The sequence below is a fragment of the Peromyscus californicus genome, unplaced genomic scaffold (assembly GCF_007827085.1).
Source record: "Peromyscus californicus insignis strain IS unplaced genomic scaffold, ASM782708v3 Scaffold_88__1_contigs__length_174892, whole genome shotgun sequence".
Taxonomy (NCBI): Eukaryota; Metazoa; Chordata; class Mammalia; order Rodentia; family Cricetidae; genus Peromyscus; species Peromyscus californicus.
Window position 1 is genome coordinate 138,198 of NW_026294604.1, and position 19,608 is coordinate 157,805.

General features: G+C 43.5%; 1 long non-coding RNA gene across 6 annotated transcripts in view; it reads left to right on the forward strand.

The window, feature by feature from the left end:
• Positions 1-19,608, forward strand: part of LOC128102858 (uncharacterized) — a 136,840-nt gene that overhangs the window by 100,161 nt on the left and 17,071 nt on the right. For 4 of the 6 annotated variants that reach the window (XR_008215575.1, XR_008215574.1, XR_008215573.1 and 1 more), the window contains 3 exons: positions 12,652-15,054; positions 17,457-17,555; positions 18,197-18,367. This is a non-coding gene — a long non-coding RNA (uncharacterized LOC128102858). Of the gene's footprint in view, positions 1-12,651; positions 15,055-17,456; positions 17,556-18,196; positions 18,368-18,926; positions 19,589-19,608 lie in introns of those variants that run through there. The other 2 variants (XR_008215571.1, XR_008215570.1) reach the window with 2 other exon arrangements.

Below are 19,608 nucleotides of genomic sequence, written 5' to 3' on the forward strand. Positions count from 1 at the left end.
ATTATTAGATAAGTACAATTGTGCTTTGGAGCTGTGATAGCTAATCTTGGTGGTCAACATGATAAAGGGAAGAAGAGATCCTCAGTTTAAGACTTTTCTCCATCAGATTGGCCTGTGGGCACAACTTTGGGGTGAGTTTTCTAGATTGCTAATTGATGTAGGAAGACTCTATCCACTATGAGTGGTCCAATACCTAGGCACATAGTCCTGCTATATAAGAAAAGTTGCTGAAAATGAGTTGGTAAACCAGCAAGCAGTGTTCCTCTGGGTTTCTCACTTCACCACCTGGCCTGGTTGTCCTCAATAATGGACTATAACCTATAAGTTGAAATAAAGGCATTCCTTCCCAAGTTGTTTTTGGTCATGGTGTTTATCATAGCAAAAGTAAATTAGAACATGGACCATTGTTAAGTGAAACAAAGGTTACATGAGCACAATCACTTCAATACTGTGACAGTCTGATAACTAATAAAGTTAAGTAACAGACAAATAGTACAGTTCCCCTAGAGAAGGGATGATTCATATACAAGGTGAAATAGAATGTGACAGACTAAGATTCCATCATACTATTCATGATGATGCACAATTTTGAACTTATTACTTATTTATATAATTTCCAATTTCATATTTTCAAATTACTTTTCTGGGAAACTGAAACCACTTAGACTGCAAGTGAAGGAGTCTAGTGTATATGATTAAGAAGCAAGTTAAACACAGATTTGACATGCATGTCCATAGTCTTTCACTCAGTTCTTCCATCTGAGACAGTTCATTGATTGTTTCAGTTACAAGAAGTTAGGTTCTGTCTTAGTTACTTTTTCTATTGCTCTTAAGTGACACAACAATCAAGGCAACTTAAAGAAGAGAGAATTTATTGGCACTTGCAGTACCAGAGGGCTCAAGTTCATGACCATCATGTCGGGGAGCATGGCAGAAAGCAGGCAGGCAGTTAAGCAAGGTGCCGAGCAGTAGCTAAGAGCTTATTTCCTTATCTACAAGTAGGAAGCAGAGAAAGAGCTAGCTTGGAAATAGAATGGACTTTTGAAACCTCAAAACCCACTCCCTAGTGACATACTCCCTCCAATAAAGCCATGGTTCCTCCATCCACACGGGCTGTGTGACAATTTTAATAAAATAATGTTCCCCATGAGCTCATGTATTTGAATACTTGGTCCCCAGTTTGTGGTACTGTTTAGGGATGTTGTAGAATCTTGAAGAGGTGCAGCCTGGCCAAAGGAAGTACATCACAGGGTACAGGGTTTGAGCATTTTAGAACTTTGTCTCACTTCTTGATTGCCCTCTCTGCTTTCTATGTGTGATTGGGATATGATCTCTCAGCATCCTGATTTTGCTGCTTGCTGTCATGTTGGACTACCCTCTAGAACTCTAAGTCAAAAATTAACTCTTCTTGAGCTAGCCAGGACAGTTCTGGAGAGCTCACCCTGGTGGTGACAATGAGGGAAAGCTGGCAGGCTGACCCCCAGCCACTACCCAGGCCCAGAACCAGGGCTCTGAGTTGGCTCACCCCAACATCCACCTCATCTACAAACTGCTGGAACATATGAAGGGGCTGGACATACAGATCCAAAGCTACAGGTTCTCCATGATATAAGGCAGCAATGGAATATCCAGGAAGATTCCCAGTGATGGCTCAGTATTGAGGACAGCAGAAGCCAGGGCCTCAAACCAGACCAATGACTCATTGCAACGAACACTCACAAGTAAAGATGTATGGAATAAAAGGTATACTATGTGACTCACTGTGTCACACTATAACTTCCACACTGAGGCTTTTGTTTGTTTTTGCTTTTTATTTTTTGTTTTTCTTTTAAATTTTATTTTATTGGGGGGTATAAAAGCAGAGGGCTAATAAGACAGAATGGGAAGATGAATGAGATTGGGATGCATGACATGAAATCCACAAAGAATCAATTAGAAATGTTTAAAACAAGTTAACTCTCCTACCAGATACTTTTAATCATGGCATTTTAATAAAAGAGAGTAATATAGGCTACAGTAACACCATAAATATTGGGCCCTCCTAGCTAAATGGAAAGCATTTCCTAGATGGTCAGATGTTTTCTAATTAGCAAGATATATACAGAAGGAAGGAGAAGATGGTGTAGAATTCTTCATCTCTTTCAAGCAAATCCAGAACCGTTTGAAAGAGCCTGGGTGATTGAGAGCAAGTGGAATTCTTACTGAAAGATACAGTTGGCCATTAATATATATGGATTTTGAATGTCCAGATTCAACCAATTGGAGATTTAAAATATTTGCTGAGGAAATAGTGTCTATACTGAACATGAATAGACTTATTTCCTTGTCATTATGCCCTGAACACCACAGCATAATACAGTATAGGTAGGATAAAAAAGGTTAGTGATGATTTAAAGTGACAGGAGGCCCTACAAAGATATTATACGAGTACTAAACCATGTTTATAGAAGGGAGTTGAGCATCCACAAATTCTTTTCTTTGGGTTCTGGAACCAGTTTCCTGTGGATACCGAAGTATCACAGCACCATGGGTCTTCTTAGCCTTTCCCAAAGGAATGTTATTCATCTTCAAAAGTATCTAGATACTGTGGTAAGAGAAACAGACAATTCAGAGATGGTTGGAGGCTGGGTCTGTACTGATACTACCACAGGCATATCAAAATATCCCTGTGGCCAATCTATTAGAAAGGACTTTCCATGAAAAGGAATCCATTGTGCTGACTTTCACCATGAAAGGGGTAATTCCTCTGTCTTTCACTGACTCAGGAAATACAGGTCTAGCGTCAGGAGGTAAAGATGGGAATGGCCTTTAAATTTACCTCCTTTGGGTCCCTTACTGATGTTTTAATTCTGACCTCGGCCAGTCTGGACATCTCAGTACTAGAGGGGAATAATATTTCAATTAATCAATGAATTCCATCAAAATGGAGGCTGAAACTTCTTAAAACAGTGGTTTTAAACCTCCCTAATGCTGCGGCCCTTTAAAACAGTTCCTCATGTTGTGGTGACCCCCAACCATAAAATTATTTTCATTGCTACATCATAACTGTAATTTTGATACTGTTATGAATTGTAATGTAAATAGTTTTGAAGACAGAGGTTTTCTGAAGGGATCATGATCCATGGCTTGAGAACCACTGGCTTAAAAACCTATGGCACTGGGGATTGGAGTCTTATCAAAACAAAGGGCTACAATGTCCCCTGTAATGACTAATTCTAGTCATCTAAGAGGAACTACATCATATCTAAGAGGTTCTGTAACATTCCATAACACTACACTACAAAGGACATTAAAAGTATAGCATTTTGAATACAACTACCAAGACAATCAAACCCTTCAGAAAAAGTTTTGTTTACCCAACACAAAAAAATTCCAACAAAACCAATCAAGATGCTACTGAGAGCAGTAGAAACATGGGTTAGGTATAAAAAGGTCATTAATGAAGCCAAGGCCTACAGATGGTACAACATCAAGAGAAATGATGCCGACCACATATTGCCTTGGTAGGCTTGCCCTTATCCATTCCTCCACTGCCAATCCTACATCAATCTTCTATCACAGGAGCTCTCTCTAAAAGCTAGACAAACTATTCTACTGAAATGGCTTCAGTTAGCAGGTACAGTATCCTTGTTCTTACATCTCTACCTCTCATTTCTCTGTCTTTCATGAAAATAATATTGGTAGTATTTGCTTTACTCATTCATCTGTAGTCATTCAATAACAAGCTGAGCCCTAGGAAAATGATTACCCAGCCAATGACATTGCTCAACTTACTCCATGTATCACTTCATATATCCCCCAACTCTCCCCTCCTTGCCTCCTTTACATTTTCTTTCATTTGCATCCTGCTATCCCTTCACCCTCTAACAAAGAAAATTAATACTATGATCTGAGTATCAGTATTTCCCCTATCAGTATGTCATAGTAGTAGTATTGCCAACTGAGGATCATAGGAAGTGACTAAGTCTTGAAAACTGCATCCACATGTGAGACCAGTGCCCTCATGAAAGGTTTGAAGGGACTGATTTTTCCCCTCCTACTAGACAGGAACACAGAGAAGGCGTCATTTTGGAAACAGGTTTTCACTAGACATCAAATCTGCCATCACCTTAAACTTAGGCTTCCCAGTCTAAGACTGAAAGGAGGGGAAAGTCAATTATGTATATATTTTTCTAGACTAAGGATTTGTTGTATTAACTTCAGCAAGCTTAAGACAGCCCTTACTAACAATAATTCCTCCACTGCCAATCCTACATCAGTCTTCTATCACAGGAGCTCTCTCTAAAAGCGAGACAAACTATTCTACTGAAATGACTTCAGTTAGCAGGTACAGTATCCTTGTTCTTACATGTTCTTTAGTGTTCTTTAGTCATACTTAATACCATTGATTGCTCACCCCCCCCCTCATTAAACCTCTCAGCCTCACAGATTTCTGTGACCAGTTTGTTCTAAGTTCTGTTTATAATTGTTATTTTTTCTTTTAAGCATATTTTTGTTGGAGGTTTGTGGTGGTTTGAATGAAAATGACTCCCATAGGCTCCCATACTGTAATGTCTAGTCCCTAGTTGGTATACTGTTTAGGGAAGGATTAGGAGATGTGGCCTTGTTGGAGGGGATATGATACTGGAGGTGGACTTTGAGGTTTCAAAGACCTCACACCAAGTTCAATGTCTTTCTCTGTCTGCTGTCTGCAGATCAGGATATAAAAGTTCTTAGCTACTCTTCCAGCACCATGCTAGCCTGTTGCCCTTGCCCCCCCCCCCCCCAAATATGCTGGAGGTTAAATGGAAGAGTTTTGGATTAATGGCTTTGGCAAAGGAGATGTCATGACAGCCTAGTACTGATGTGGTTATTAGTGATTGCTCTTAGGCAGATCTACATGAAAGGGAGGGAATGGAACAAACAGAAATAGAAAATGCACAGTTTGAGGAGGAAAAGAGGACCAGGAAATGTAGTGTTGAAGCCAAGGATACACACTTTGTCTCTTGTGCTCAAGGAGATAAAGTTTAAAAAAAAACTTAATGATAAATGGAATAAAAGAAGTGGTACCCCAGGGCAAGACACTACCCAACCAATGCTGAAATTTGTGAAAAGAAATAATCTTAAAGGATTTCCTCAGTCTAGATCATCAACAAGTCAAAGTTTATGCAAGTATAATTCAAGGAGGTAGACAGATTTCAATCCTAGCCAGCAGAAGAACTAGGCAGCTTTGGGAAAGTTCTGGCTTTAAAGGAAAGGAATTGTGGAATCTCCCTCAGAGGTTAAAGAAAGCCCCTGAGGCCAGGCATGGAGCAGATGAGTCTTAGCATGGAGGCCCAGAGAATCTATTGCACGAAACTGTGAAGGTGAAGCCTGGATTGCAGTGGAGACTCCCACTGCATCCGTGGGCTCCTTATCCTTCTGCTCAATTACCCACAGATTGAAAGTATTCAAAATAACAAACGATACCAATACTGAACATGCACTATCTTATTTTTCTTCAATATGAGAGTCAATGGCTCTTCGCAAAGCATCTGTGTCACAGTAGGTATTACTGGCAATTTGGAGATGACTTAAAGTATGCAGAAGGACTGTGTGGCTTCTGTGAAAATACTATGCTACTTTACAAAAAGATTCAAGCATATATAGATTCCAGAGTCAACTGAGGATCCTAGTAGGGATTCTGAGGGTTGACTGTGTTTACAACCATTCAAGGCATCCTTAAAGAAATGTTGATGGTCAAAAGATCTGCCCTTTTTCCCCTTAAAGCTCCAGCTCTGGGCCATCTGCCCCCACCCTCAAACCAATTTTGCTTTTGAAATTCAGATTCCAGTAAACACCATGATACAGGATTATTTCTCCCTCCATGGAGTATTTTATAATCTGGAGACACTTTTGGTTGTCACAACTAAAGAGTGAGGGCTACAAGCACCGGGGCAAGGGTGACTGCCAAATGCCCCACAGTGCACATGGCAGACTCTCCTCTCTACATCAAATCATTTGTTTCCAAAATGTGAGTAATGGCAACTGTGTCTTCAAGCTTGGACTCTATTTTAGACTTTAGGTTATACAAATGGAAGAAAGGAACCACTTAACTTTAATGAAATTATTCTCAATTCACAGATAAAGAAACTAGGACCCAAAAAAAATTCTTTTAAATCACATTTTCTCTGATAATAAATCATAATCCTGATATGTGGTAAAGGGGTGGCAGCCTCCCTTACACTATGAGCCTTGCAAGGCCCACTGCACAGGGCAAAGGACAGCCACATCCTTAATGCCCCATTTCCATCAAACAGATGCCATTGATAGCCAGAAAAATAAATGGTTTGATCCAACCAAGTACTTTACATAATTGTTAAAAATGCATCAATTTAGTTTTGGTCTTGGGTTCTTTCTCTCAGCTTTTTAAAGTAATGAAACGCTTTCTGTGTCAAATCCAGGCACTATGGTGTGTCTCGAGGAATCTGGGCTGCATCTTCAGCAGAGTAGTCGTGAGGCTCCTGTCTCCTTCCCACCTGGTCATGTGGCTATTCAGCTTGATAAGAAGCCATATTACTCCAGAAGTCAGCACACAAGGTGTCAAGGCCCACACAACAACGGTTTTCTGTGTCCATGATTTTTACTAAGGGCTTTTCTTTTTAACCTACACAGTGCTGCCTACCAGGTTGCTTCAAAATACCATGAGAAATAAGGAGACTGTATTTGCTTTGTACAATGTTAGTATTATAAGCAAGACACTGTTTGACATAGAAGAAAGCATGCAGGCACAAGCTTTTGCTTCTTCTTTTATTGCTTTACGGCTGCATTTCCCAAACTGGGTTCTATGAAATGCTTTTCAGAAAAAGGTGCCAGAAAGAGTGGAAAGGGTTGCAGTAAAAGTGAAAATTACAAACACGTGTATGAAATTCACTGAGAGAAATCCAGAAAGCATGACAGCTGATTACAATCTCTAAGAAACCCAAGCATGGGCAGATGGATAATTATGCCTCTTCATCTAGCTCAGGCTTTCCTGGGTGCCTTGATCAGCAATCCCATTTTTTACAAGAATTAGCAACCAGCAGGCTATTGTTTGACAGCACATCACAAATGCTGCTCTGAGACATAGGAAATGCAGGCATTACAATCTTTGTTCTAAAGATGAGAAATTTTGGGCTCAAGCCACAAGACCAAGCTCACTGTCACCTAATAGGCGCAGATTTGCACTGCCTTCCATTCAGCATTTCTAGATCCAAAACTCTCTCACCTACCACAGGATTTTTATTTCCCGTGTCTCACATTTGCGTAGATTCTCCTACATGAGGACTTTCCACAAAGCCACGTACTGTCAGGCCATGACTGGTGCCTGTTTCCTTAAAATTTCCACTCATAAAACCCTGAATCCTTCTGCTTGCAAATCTGGAGCCCAGAGGTAAACTCACCCATACCATAAATAGCAGGCTGATTCTTGTTTTCCTCCTCGGGGCTCACTTTGAAGTAGACATATAGATTGAAGAATCACTTGTCGAAGTTTTAAGTCTCAACCAGTTGCTGGGGCTTTTGGTCAAACCTTACCGTTGTATCCCGACTGAAACCACCGTTTTTCTGTTGTGTTCCTAAGTATAGTCACTCTCTTGTTGTCATGTGGTAAGACTTTTCCTAGGGAGATTCAACACACACATCTACTAACTCCAGATAGGGAACCCATGACATACATGCTAGAGTACAGATTCATGGGCAAATTGGGATCCTGTCACTTCTTCTCCCTTTGTCTGTGACTGCTACGAGATGAACAAACCCTTCCAATACTCATTCATGTCATAATGTCTGACTGCAACACTGTCTCAAAAGCTATGAGCAATTCAAAAATAGGCTGGCATCTCAAAAAGAAAGAAAGAAGCTTGGGATTATCTTGAGGGTTTAGATACAGTAATAGAAATCTGACCAAGCCCAGACCACAGTTTATGCCTTCAATGACTTTCCATGCCAGTTGCTGCTCACCTGAGTTGTCTTGATTCACAGTCTCCTTTTGGATTTATTTTTATTATTTTTAATTTTCTCTCTCTCTCTCTCTCTCTCTCTCTCTCTCTCTCTCTCTCTCTCTCTCTCTCTCTCTCCTCTCTTTCTCTCTCTGGAAGGGGGGGTGAACATGAGTGTGAGTGCACACAAAGGCTAGAAGCATTGGATCCCCCTAGGTCTGGACTTACAGGTAGTTGTGAGCAACCCAATGTAAGTTCTGAGATCACTTTGGGTCCTCTGCAAGAACAGTACTTGCTTTTAACCACTGAGCTGTCTCTCCAGCCCTTACTCATGGTCTCTTGTCCACTGAATCTACCACCATAGACACAAAGACTTGAAAGACCAATGGATTACCTGATAGACCAAAGCATTCTTTACTACAATCTTCAACTATTTTTTCCTGACTAAACATTCTTTCCACTTCCTATGGAATCACATCTTATTCCTTAACTTTTGCTATAAAAAAAAAAAAACCCAGGGAACAGAAGAGATAGCTCAGTAGTTAAGAGTGCTCTTGTGGAGGATCTGACTTCAGTTCCCAGCACCCCCATGGGGCTCACAACCATCTATAATTCCAATTCCAGAATCTGATGCTCTCTTCTGACATCTACAGGCACCAGGCAAACACATAGTCCACATGCATACATACAGGCAAACATTCATAGAAACAAAATACTAATAATAAATATAAAGGAAACCTCAGTGCTCTGCTCCCTGCCTCGATTTTACTCAGAGGTAAAGGGACTACTTGGCTGAGCCCTGGAACAAAGAGTCTCATGCTATATTTTTGAAAAGCTGTGCATATGCTTGGAATGGATAAATGCCCTAATAAGGTGACTCAGATGTCTGATATGAAATGAGTCCTGAGGGGAAGATGAGAAGTGGTCAGATGGAGGGAAATCATACAGATACTGACGTGAGAACTCACTGATGGAAACAATGAGTGGGTGTATTGAGGCTGCCATGATTTACTTGACATGCTACTGTCCACTTGAGGAAAGCAGAACTCAGGCATAAAAAGGCTTAATGGGAAAGGCTTGCAGGGAAAAAGAAATACCTTTCTCCACTGTTATTGGTTTTTTTTTTTTTTTAAAAAAAAAAAATCTACTTTGTTATGTATTATGCATGTGTAGTTGAATGCCTGTGTAAAGTTACATGAACCACATGCATGCAGTTGCCCACAGAGGTGAGAGGGTGTTGGGTTCTCTGAAACTGGAGTTACAGGTGGCCATTTCTCTAGTACCTATCGTTTTTTATTAAATGTATTATATTATTTATCACATGTGTGTGCATGTGCACACACATTCATACATGCACAAGTGTGTGTACCTGTGGGAGTTTATGTGTACCATGGGCATGTCGGTACCTGAAGAAGCCAAAAAAAAGGGGGGGGGGGCATCAGATCCCCTGGAGCTGGAGGTACAAATGGCTGTGAGCCTCCCAGTATGGGTGCTGGGAACTGAATTCAGGTTCTCTGTAAGAGTAATACAGGCTGGAAACTGCTGAGCCACCTGTCTACCTCCTCACTACTCTGTCTGAGACTTGAAACGCCCTCCCAAGACCCATGAGTTTAAGTCTAAGTCTTTGCCTTAAGAAAGCCATTTCTCATCATGGATTTTGCAGGCAAATGGATGGAACTAGAAAATATCGTCCTGAGTGAGATAACCCAGACTCAGAAGGACAAACATAGTATGTACTCACTCATGAGTGCGTAATAGATGTAAAGCAAAGGATAACCAGACTACAACCCACAGCTCCAGAGAAACTAGCTAAGAAGGAGACCCAAAGAGGAATGCATGGATCCCCCTGGGAAGGGCAAATAGATGAGACCTCCTAGAGTAAACCGGGCATGAGGGGTGGGCAATGGAGGGTAGGGGATGGAGGATGAGAACACAAGGGAATGGGATGGTCAAGCTGGAACAGGGATGGAGTGGGAGAGCAATGAAAGAGATACCGTGATTGAGGGAGACATCACGGGGATAGGGAGAAACCAGGTGCTAGGGAAGTTCCCAGGAATCCCCAAGGATGACCCCAGTTTAGACTACTAGCAATAGTAGTGGAGAGGGTGCCTGAGCTGACTTACCCCAGTAATCAGATTGGTGAATACCCTAACTGTCATCATAGAGCCTTTCTCCAGCAACTGATGAAAGCAGATGCAGAGATCCACAACCAAACATCAGGCCAAGCTCCAGGAGTCCAGTCAAGGAGAAGGAAGAGGGATTCTATGAGCAAGGGGCATCAAGATCATGATGGGGAAACATATAGAGACAACCAAACCAAACTAGTGGGAACTCATGAAATTTAGATCAACACCTGTGGAGCCTCCATGGGACTGGACTAGGCCCTCTGCATAAGGGAGACAGTTTTATAGCTTGATCTGCTTAAGGGGCCCCCACGCAGTACGATCAGGATCCATCCCTGGTGATGAATGGGCTTTTTGGAACCCACTACCTATGGTGGAACACCTCGTGCAGCCTTGAGTCAGTGGGAGGGGCTTGGACCTGCCTCTACTGAATGTACCAGGCTCTGCTGACTCCTCATGGAAAGTCTTACTTACCTTCTTGTAGGAGGGAATGGGGGAATGGGTTGGGAGGGGGAGGCTGAAGGGGCAGGATAGGGGAAGAGGGGGATCTGTGATTGGTATGTAAAATGAATAAAATATTTTTTAATTAAAAAAAAGAAAGTCATTTCTTCTCTCTTTTGCTGGGGCTCTTGCATATCAGAACTCCAAGCTTCCTGACTGTGGAACTCCAGGACTCATGCTGGCAGCCCCTTGGTTCTCATGCCTTAGGCCTTGGACAGAGTTATACTATGAGATCTCTCAGTTCTGAGACCATCAGTTCTGATTAGGACACATCGTTAGGATCCCAGGTCCTCCAACTACAGATAGCCTATTGCAGGACTTCCCCTTCCCCAAGATAACACATGCAATTCCCCAATAAATCCAAAATATACACAGATTATATCCTATTGGTTCTATGTCTCTTGAAAACTCTCCCACAGGCATAAAACAATCTCCAGAGTGTGGAATAGGGGGTAGGCCTCCTCCTGAGGGTGGGCCTGGGACCACTGATCAACTTATAAGAGGCAGAATGAGGTCTCTATGATTTGCAAGCATTTTCCTTTAAAGAAAAAAAAATTGCCTTCGGACCAAAATATAGGATTCTGTGGAAATGAATATAAACTTTGTGTGGGTATATTTCAAATGGCTGGCAGTAGAGAAAACAGAAAGAAAAAAATAAGAACAGCATGTATTTGACGTAGCAAAGGACAATCTAATCCTCCTTTTTAATAACCCCCATCTATTCTGCATTCTTTTGGAAGAACGCAATAGAAGAAAAAAAACAAGGCCTTATTACATTATGACTATGACTAGCACGATTCAAAGTGATCAGGGCAGAATGCTTGCCAGGCATTACAAACATTTAAAACTATGCGTTTGTGCCAAGTGAAAGCGGCTCATTCTATTCTTTCCCAGCCTCATAAGAAAATATGCACTTGCTTAAAGGGGTCATTCAGCTGCCAAGGAAATAATAACCTCAGGTTTTCAGAATAAATAACACTTTAGTCCGTGTTCCAATTCACAATATCAAGATCAGCTATGTATGCCCTATGTCTGCAGAAGAACTCATAGCTAGCGCTTGCACACAAGGTCTAATTTACTGATGTAATAAAGCAGGAGTGGGCGCTTCAAAGTCTGCTTTGCAGGTGGTAAAGACATGAGGCAGAAGGGTGTCAGTATTGTTCAAGGTCACACAGACCCTCCCACTCCTAGTGCACATAATTGCCTGCTCTAGCAGGAATCCAAACAATAAAATAAAATAGCTCTTTAGTCTGGAACCAATCACTTGCCGGCCCTTCACAACATATTTCTGTTTTCTTTCTGCTGGAGTAATTATTTGTATTTATAAGGTAATTTTATTTCCTTATCAATCACGGTTCTCACACACATTTAAGAATTTCCTTGAAATGATATTCCACTGCCATAGAGAAAAAAAATTGATTGTGATATGTTTGAAAGAATTAGGTGCCCAATTTAAAAAGCAATTATTCTCATTGACATCTTATTTGGCAGGAAGCTGGGAGACAGGGCCCTGGGCTGTAGGAACACAGTCCTAGTAAAGACAGGCAAGGGAAGAGCTTCAAGCCAGGAGTCGGCTGCGATACTAAGGCAGGTCCTACCTGTGCTGGGGAGTCCTGAGTTCCTGTCTAAGTCCCAAGCTCCTCATTGCCTACCTGTGCTGGAAAGTCCTGAGTTCCTAAGTCCCAAGCTCCTCACTCCTACCTGTGCTGGCAAGTCCTGAGTTCCTAAGTCCCAAGCTCCTCACTGCCTACCTGTACTGGAAAGTCCTGAGTTCCTAAGTCCCAAGCTCCTCACTGCCTACCTGTGCTGGAAAGTCCTGAGTTCCTAAGTCCCAAGCTCCTCACTGCCTACCTGTGCTGGCAAGTCCTGAGTTCCTAAGTCCCAAGCTCCTCACTGCTTACCTGTGCTGGAGAGTCCTGAGTTTATGCATGTTCCTGTCTGAGTCCCAAGCTCCTCAGGATACAAGTGCCTGGGCCTTCAGATCAGGGTGATTAGTTCTGCTGAATTTTCAGGAGAAAGAGTAAATAAAGTTGTCTATAAGGGGTGTCCAAATTTTTTAGTGCTAATACCATTTTTTAATTCATTTTCAGGTCATCCTGGGCCAAACCCAACCCAAATGCAGGTCAAACCTACAGGCCATCAGTATGCATAACTTTTGCATAACATCAAGTCCTTGATTCCCACTGTGGTTGGCGCTTTTGTTTCCAGGCTGGGAAAACAAGCTATTGGCTTCTCCCTACGGGATGTCTGCTGGGTGGATAACCCTTGAACAGTGACAGAACTGGAGAGTCCCTGTTGGAACTCCACAGGGTAGGTGACTGCTTTGTCTCCTGTGACCTTAATGCCTTAATCCACTGGTCCTAACGCGGTTCCACTCCTTAATATGGGGCGTGGATGAAGCACTCTAAGGAGGCCCTGACATTCTCATCAGCGTGGCGTCTTTTAAGCCTGTGGTTTTAGGATGACCTCTTTCAGCATGGTACCATCAGACTCCTGTTCAGCTGGTTGCAGCAAGCTTCAGATGACCTCCTCTTACCCTCTTGTCACCTCAGTGACAGAAGTGCCAAAGATAAGGCATGCAAACCAGAAACACAAGGGTCTAGAGCCAGCAATGAGAAGAGTGGCCAAGCAAGTGACAGGGCCATAAACTAACTCACTCTTTCAACTTAGACTTAAGTGAACAAACCTCTTCCATTGGGCTTGATCAGCCACCCGATGACTCCACCCACGGCCACTGCTGCCTCCTTCATCCACTAGTGGGCCAGTTTCACAGGCCCATGCTCTGTCTTCAATTTCTTAATTCTCTCTTGAGCCTATCTTTCCTCTAAGTGAAGTCTGCTGGGAAAACTGAATATGCACATAAGCAGAAAAGTCATGTGGACAAAAAGAGAAAACTCTGCATTTTTGTACCTTTAAGAGGGGAGAGAAATACTTTCTGTTATATATGCAAGCTAGGGAGACCCATTAGGTAAGAAGCTATTCAAGATGGTTTTCCTTGTTAGCCTAGGCTAGCCTTCAACTCCCTATGTAGCTGATGATTACCTAGAATTTCCGATCGACCTGCCTTTACCACCCAAGTGTTGTTATTACAGGCATGGGCCATGTCACCCAGTTTTGTTCATGGCAATTCTCCAGTTTTTCTACAGACATCAATTTGCTGTCTTACAATTTAATCCAGCTCTGGCAGAGTTGGAGCCTTGGTGCCAACCCTACAGGGGAAGGCCAGACTTGCCAGACTGCCCCTGTTTCAGGTCCCCAACACAACAAGGTGGACTTCCCTTTTGACTTACGACTGAGGGAAGCCAGGGCAAGAACTCAAGGCAGCAACCTGAAAAAAAAAAAAAAGAACTCGAAGCAGAAGCCATGGAGGACCACAGCTTGCTGACTTCCTTCCCCTAGCTTTTCCTGCTTGCTTTCTTACACAGCTCAGGCCCGCCTGCCTAGGGATGGCACTGTTTACAATGGGCTGGGCCCTTCTGCATCAATTAGCAATTAAGAAAATGCCTCACAGACATGGCCACAGGCCAATCTGATGGAGGCAGTTTTTCAGTCGAGGTTCCTCTTCCCAGGTGACTGTAGGGTTGTGCCAACTTGACAGCTGAAGCTAATTATGACACTTACTATCACCGGTTTATGATAAAGGGCACAGCTCCAAAGCAAACACACAGAGGAGATTATGGGGCAGAGTCAGGGAGGGTGTTTTTCAGGTGCTCGCGGAGGTTTCTAGTGCACCACCACTTAGGTTAAGCCCTCCTGGAGTTGTCTGCTATGCTTTGGAAGTGTCCCTCAAAGGCCCATGTGTTGAAACTCGATCACTAAGTGCTGGCACTATTGGCAGGTGACTGACCCCATCGCAAGTGAGGCCTAGTAGAGGAAGTGTGACCTAGGCCAACCTCTGCTTTCTCTCTGCTTCTTGGCTTTTGTGAGGCAAGTGTCTTTGTTCCACAATGTGCTGCACACCATGGCATGCGACAGGACCAGGAGCAATGAGCCCGACTAAGCAAAGACCGAAACCTCTGTGTCGATAGCCCAAAGTAAACTCTCTCTTTTTCACTTATCTCAGGTACTCATTCATGTGTGGAAAGCCAAGATCAATTACACACGCTATGACAGAAGAGCTCAGGGCAACCAGCTCCCAGGACCCAAGATTTTCCCACTAGCATCAACCCTGGTAGGGGCAAGAGGGGTTTGTTACACATAAGGAAAGATGTTCCTCTCAACTCTGCCTCCTCGGGGAATCTCAGGGGTCTTCGAAGCTGCGTGCCAAGAACCAGGAGCTATTTTTTGCGGCTGTTACAGCTCTAACAGTTTTCTTGTCCCCGTCAGCAGGAGGCCCAGCATTTTCATTTCACAGTGAACCTTACAAATTAGAAATCATATGTAACCTACAGAAATTGTGGCTTTGGTGGGCCACAGGAGAGGTGTCCAGCCTTCCTAAACCCAAACCACAACCCTTCGACTGTACTATGATGGATACCATCCTCACTCAGTAGGTAAGCTTGCTCCAACGCCTTTTGAAACCCGGGGTCCTGTGCAATGCTCTAACCTTACCAAGTGTCGGGGGACTCTGAGGGCAGTATGCCTTCGTCTTTGCCTCCTCTTCTTCCACTTGTGATCTCTCTCTGCCCTGAGCAGCAGCATTACAAGTAAAACGAGGAGCAGAGGAAGGCAGAGGTTTGTGGCAGAGAGAGAAAGGCTGTGCAGTGAGAAACTCCGCCCTTCAGGATTCAGGTTCTTCACGTTGGCTGTTGCCCAACGACAGTCATAGCAAATGTTTACTCTGTATGAAACCCTCAGCCTGCTAATGACACATTCATATGGGTGTGGTGTGTATTTTAAGGACTTACAGGGAGACTAAATTTACTTTCCTCGAATTCTCATACTCTCTGTGTGGGAAAGCACCTGTTTTATTTTGATTACATTTTTTGTCTGTTGCTAAACTCTGCCTCTGAGCCACAGATGAGTAAGCAGCATTTCTGGGCTACTGCCTAGGTAGCATCTACCCAACTGGTTGTCTTTATTTTCACCAACCATGATGGAAACATGCCATTTTTGAAAATCCTAATTCAATTATTGCCCCCTCCCCAGTCCCTCAAATACTCTGATCACTGCAGATCTAGCCTTTGAAATAAGCAATTCTCCTGCAGGACCCAAACTACAGGCTGATCCACTAAAAAGCCTTGGGGACTTTGACACCTACCTGAAATGTGTTTGTACAGTTCCCCGTGTGTGTGTGTGTGTGTGTGTGTGTGTGTGTGTGTGTGTGTGTGTGTGTATGCCCATTCATGCATTGTTCTAGAAACAAATATTACTCGAATGCCAAAAAAGAAAAAAAAAAGTGCCAGGTACTAGCCAGTGCATTCTCCATTCCTGAAACAATTATAATCTATTCTGCCACCAGGTCGAGAGAGTCAGGGGCAAAAGGCTGTTACAACTTTCAGTGCTAAATTGTCCTCATGAATGTTCCAGTTCTCAAAACGCTTAGGAAGAGACTCCCATCTGCTGCCCTGTGGTAGCGGGGAAAGTTAGATTAGCTTTCTCAGCCTATTTGCCCATCAGTAAAGTGAAGCTATTAACACGTTGCAGGGACTGCTGTGAAAATGTAATGAGATAACATTGTATGTGAGTCACCCTCATCCCCAGGTCAGGGGCACCATAGGCTTGATACATGGAAGTCCTTGGCCCTCCCAAGGGAGGTGCTTTCCTGATTACCGGTCCTCACCACCTGTGTTCTCCTGTGATGCTGTGCTCTGCAATTCCCAGCAGTTTTAGCAGCATGACCCTCCAGCCCAGAGATAAGATGCTGTGGAATTGCCTCTGCTACTCAGATCTGTGGTCCCAATTTGATATATTACTAATGCAGCCAGCTGCTATGCCAATGTTAGCAATTCCATCCTCCACACACCTCCATTCTGTCCCACAGCTGTGAATACAAGTGCCATCCTCTCTGGCCTGGCTGTGAGTCTAGAGTACAAAGCAGCAGAGGATGCTGAGGTGAGCCAGCTCTGCAGTTAGGCAGCTCCTGCTGGTCCTTCTCCTGTTTGCCTACAGCCCTACAAGAGGGTTTTCATCCTAGATGGCAGACCCTCCGCTCCAGAGAGAATGGCTGCCTTGCCATGGACCAGGCCTGGCTAAAGCTATTCTGGGAAGGTACATTTCTGGTCTTCCAGGTAGAGGTCTTGGGAAAGCCATGGGGAAATGGATTCTTACATGGCCCAATCTCTTCTTAGCAGACAGCCTCATACTCAATCCCCTTTAAGTGATGCTGCAGGACAAAAACATGCGCAGAGCCCTCCCTCTGTGAGAGGGATTTCAACTTGTAGGTACCCAACCCTAATATCAACATCACATTATCTGAAAACTCGAAGCCTTGGGTTCTGCCCAGGCTTCCTGATTCAGAAATGCTGGTCTGCTCTGAGGGTCAGAACCAAGGACAATGATTCTATGGTAGCTTCTAACATGCCATCCTGGTCTGCTTGCTCGCTCTCTCTCTCTCTCTCTCTCTCTCTCTCTCTCTCTCTCTCTCTCTCTCTCCCTCCCTCCCTCCCTCCCTCTCCCTCCCTCCCTCCCTCCCTCCCCCTCCCTCCCTCCATCTCTGATTCTAATATTCATCTTCCTTAGGAGTCTCTCCAGCTGTTGTCTAGTTTCATCTGATTTGTTCTGTGACATGGCCCAACTATGTAGCCCAAGCTGGCTTTGAACTCACACTCATCCTGCCTCAGCCTCCTCAGTGCTAGGATTAAAAGGTTAGAGTACCACGTTCATCTGCTATGTGGTTGAGGCTTTCCAAATGTCCTGATAACTAGAGAATCTCTACTCTAATAAGAAAATCATCCTCTCTCTCTTTGGGAATCAGTAACATATTCTCAAATCTACTTTGTATCCCTTTTCACAGATGCAGGACATTCACTTGCCAAATTCCACCAGGAGCTGGGAACCCACTGAGATTTTCCCAGGAGGCAACTGGTGCCATTCTCTCTGTGGCTCTGGGAAGGTGATTCTATGTTGACTCAGTTCACACACACACACACAAAAAAAAAACTAGACACTCAAAGAGTACTCGGGCAGGACCAGCTTAATAAAAGTAGGTGGTGGAATGAGATCAGATGTGCCATCGTCAATTGGCATGCCTCAGAGCATATGTATATTTCCAGTGCTGCTTTAAACCTGTCGTTACAAGTGGGGTGTTAAGTGGGATTGGTTTATACCACGTATCCAATCGCAACTGTATCTACAAAGCACATTAGTGTCTCCAAGTCACTGAGAATTATTCTTACCCATCACTGACCATTTCGGATTCCAGTCTTAACAAGTGTAGGCCTGGCCGCCTCTTACGCCTGGCACAGCCTGGTACCCCTGTTTGCTTCACTTTCTCGCTGTCGCTTTACTTCACTGTTGCCTTCCTGCCAAATATGCGTAAGCTGGTACATATTCTCAATAGCATGCTTACATCCTCTCTGTGTGTTTCTCTCTGTCCCTCTGTCTGTGTGTGTGTGTGTGTGTATCTGTCTATCTGTCTCTCTGTTTCCCCTACACACACACCCAATCATACTCTACTGCTCCAGAAGACAGAGGATCTTATAAGTACTGCTCATTCCTATTCCTCCAAACTGAGCTCATGATTCCTTTCAATAGATAGTGACTCTTTGGAGTCCACAGCTTCTCTAACTAGAGGGGAACCCTCAGAACCAGGCCCAGGGCAGATGGCACATATCACCCTCAGGAGCAGTGGCCCCCACACAGGCCTCACCTGAATGGAGCCTCACACAGCATTTCTCCCAGTGCCGCTGCATGGTGTTGCTGATCGTAAGTACCAGCTTTATTCACTCAGTAGTTCATGCGCTGACTCTTGGGTACTTCCTGCATTTCAGGGATACAACAGTGCAATTCAGACCTCCCACATTAATGTCTTCTGTGTGTTTGGGGGTTTTGACAGGGACTTGCTCTGTAGCCCAGACTGGCTTTGAACTTGTGATCCTCCTGCCTCTACCTCCGGAGTGCTAGGATTACAGACATGCATTAGCTGGAGTTAGCATTTTCAATAATCATATATAATTTTCAGTTTAGATTTAACTAGGGGTTACTAGACCTCCAAGGAATGACTATATATAGACACAGAGTCACAGTATTGTCTCATATTCTTAGTGTGGTCTACTGATTCCTACTGTGTTACCCTTTGTATTTATTGTAGATTGTTTTATGATTAATGTCTCATGCAATGGGCTTATGAAACCCTTCTGATTTCCCTTAATGTGCAATCCTGATTTAACAAGTGTTTTGCCACTGTAATTGCATAATTATCACTTGAGACATTTTGAGTCTTTTCAGCCTGAGTTCTCTATCTTTTGTTCTATTCTTATTCCAGCATTCCGGGCTTCTTTGGATGCCTGTCCTCTTTTCTACATCCATTCTGCCCCTTGCTTTGTTCTCAGCAGCACCTGACACAGTGCAGAGCAAAGAGCCTAATGTCTGACTGTCTCAGGCCAGAACATTTGCCACTGTGGAATAGCTGGCTGGTCCTGTTCAGCTTACAAAACCTCCCTGAGCCGGGGAAGGTCTGTTGAGACGTGCAACATGGCAGCGCCTTCATAACTGGCCACAGGCTTTCTACAGACAGGTCCGAGTCCTGCAGAAGCACACAACTGATTGACTGGGAAGGGGGAGTGCAGGCACTTGCCAGGTGCTGGCTACATTTCTTCACAGTGGCCTCCTGCACAGTGACTACCCAGCAGACAGACACAACAGTCTTCTATTATGTTCTGCTTGCTTGCCAGGGCCATGTGCAAAGGGCACATACCCACTTCTAAAAAGCTGTACTTTGCTTGACCCGAGACCTAAGTATGGGCATTTCCAAGTTATATTATGACGAAGTCTATAGCTCCATCTGCATCTATCTCATCTCTTTTATGTTCATGTTTCTATTTATATGTATCATAGATACATAAATAAAAAGACATATACAGGAATTCATGAGCACTGTTTGTAACAATTTCTCCAGTAAATAAAATAAAGACATGTTAAAACTGGGTGAAATGTTTAAGTTGGTA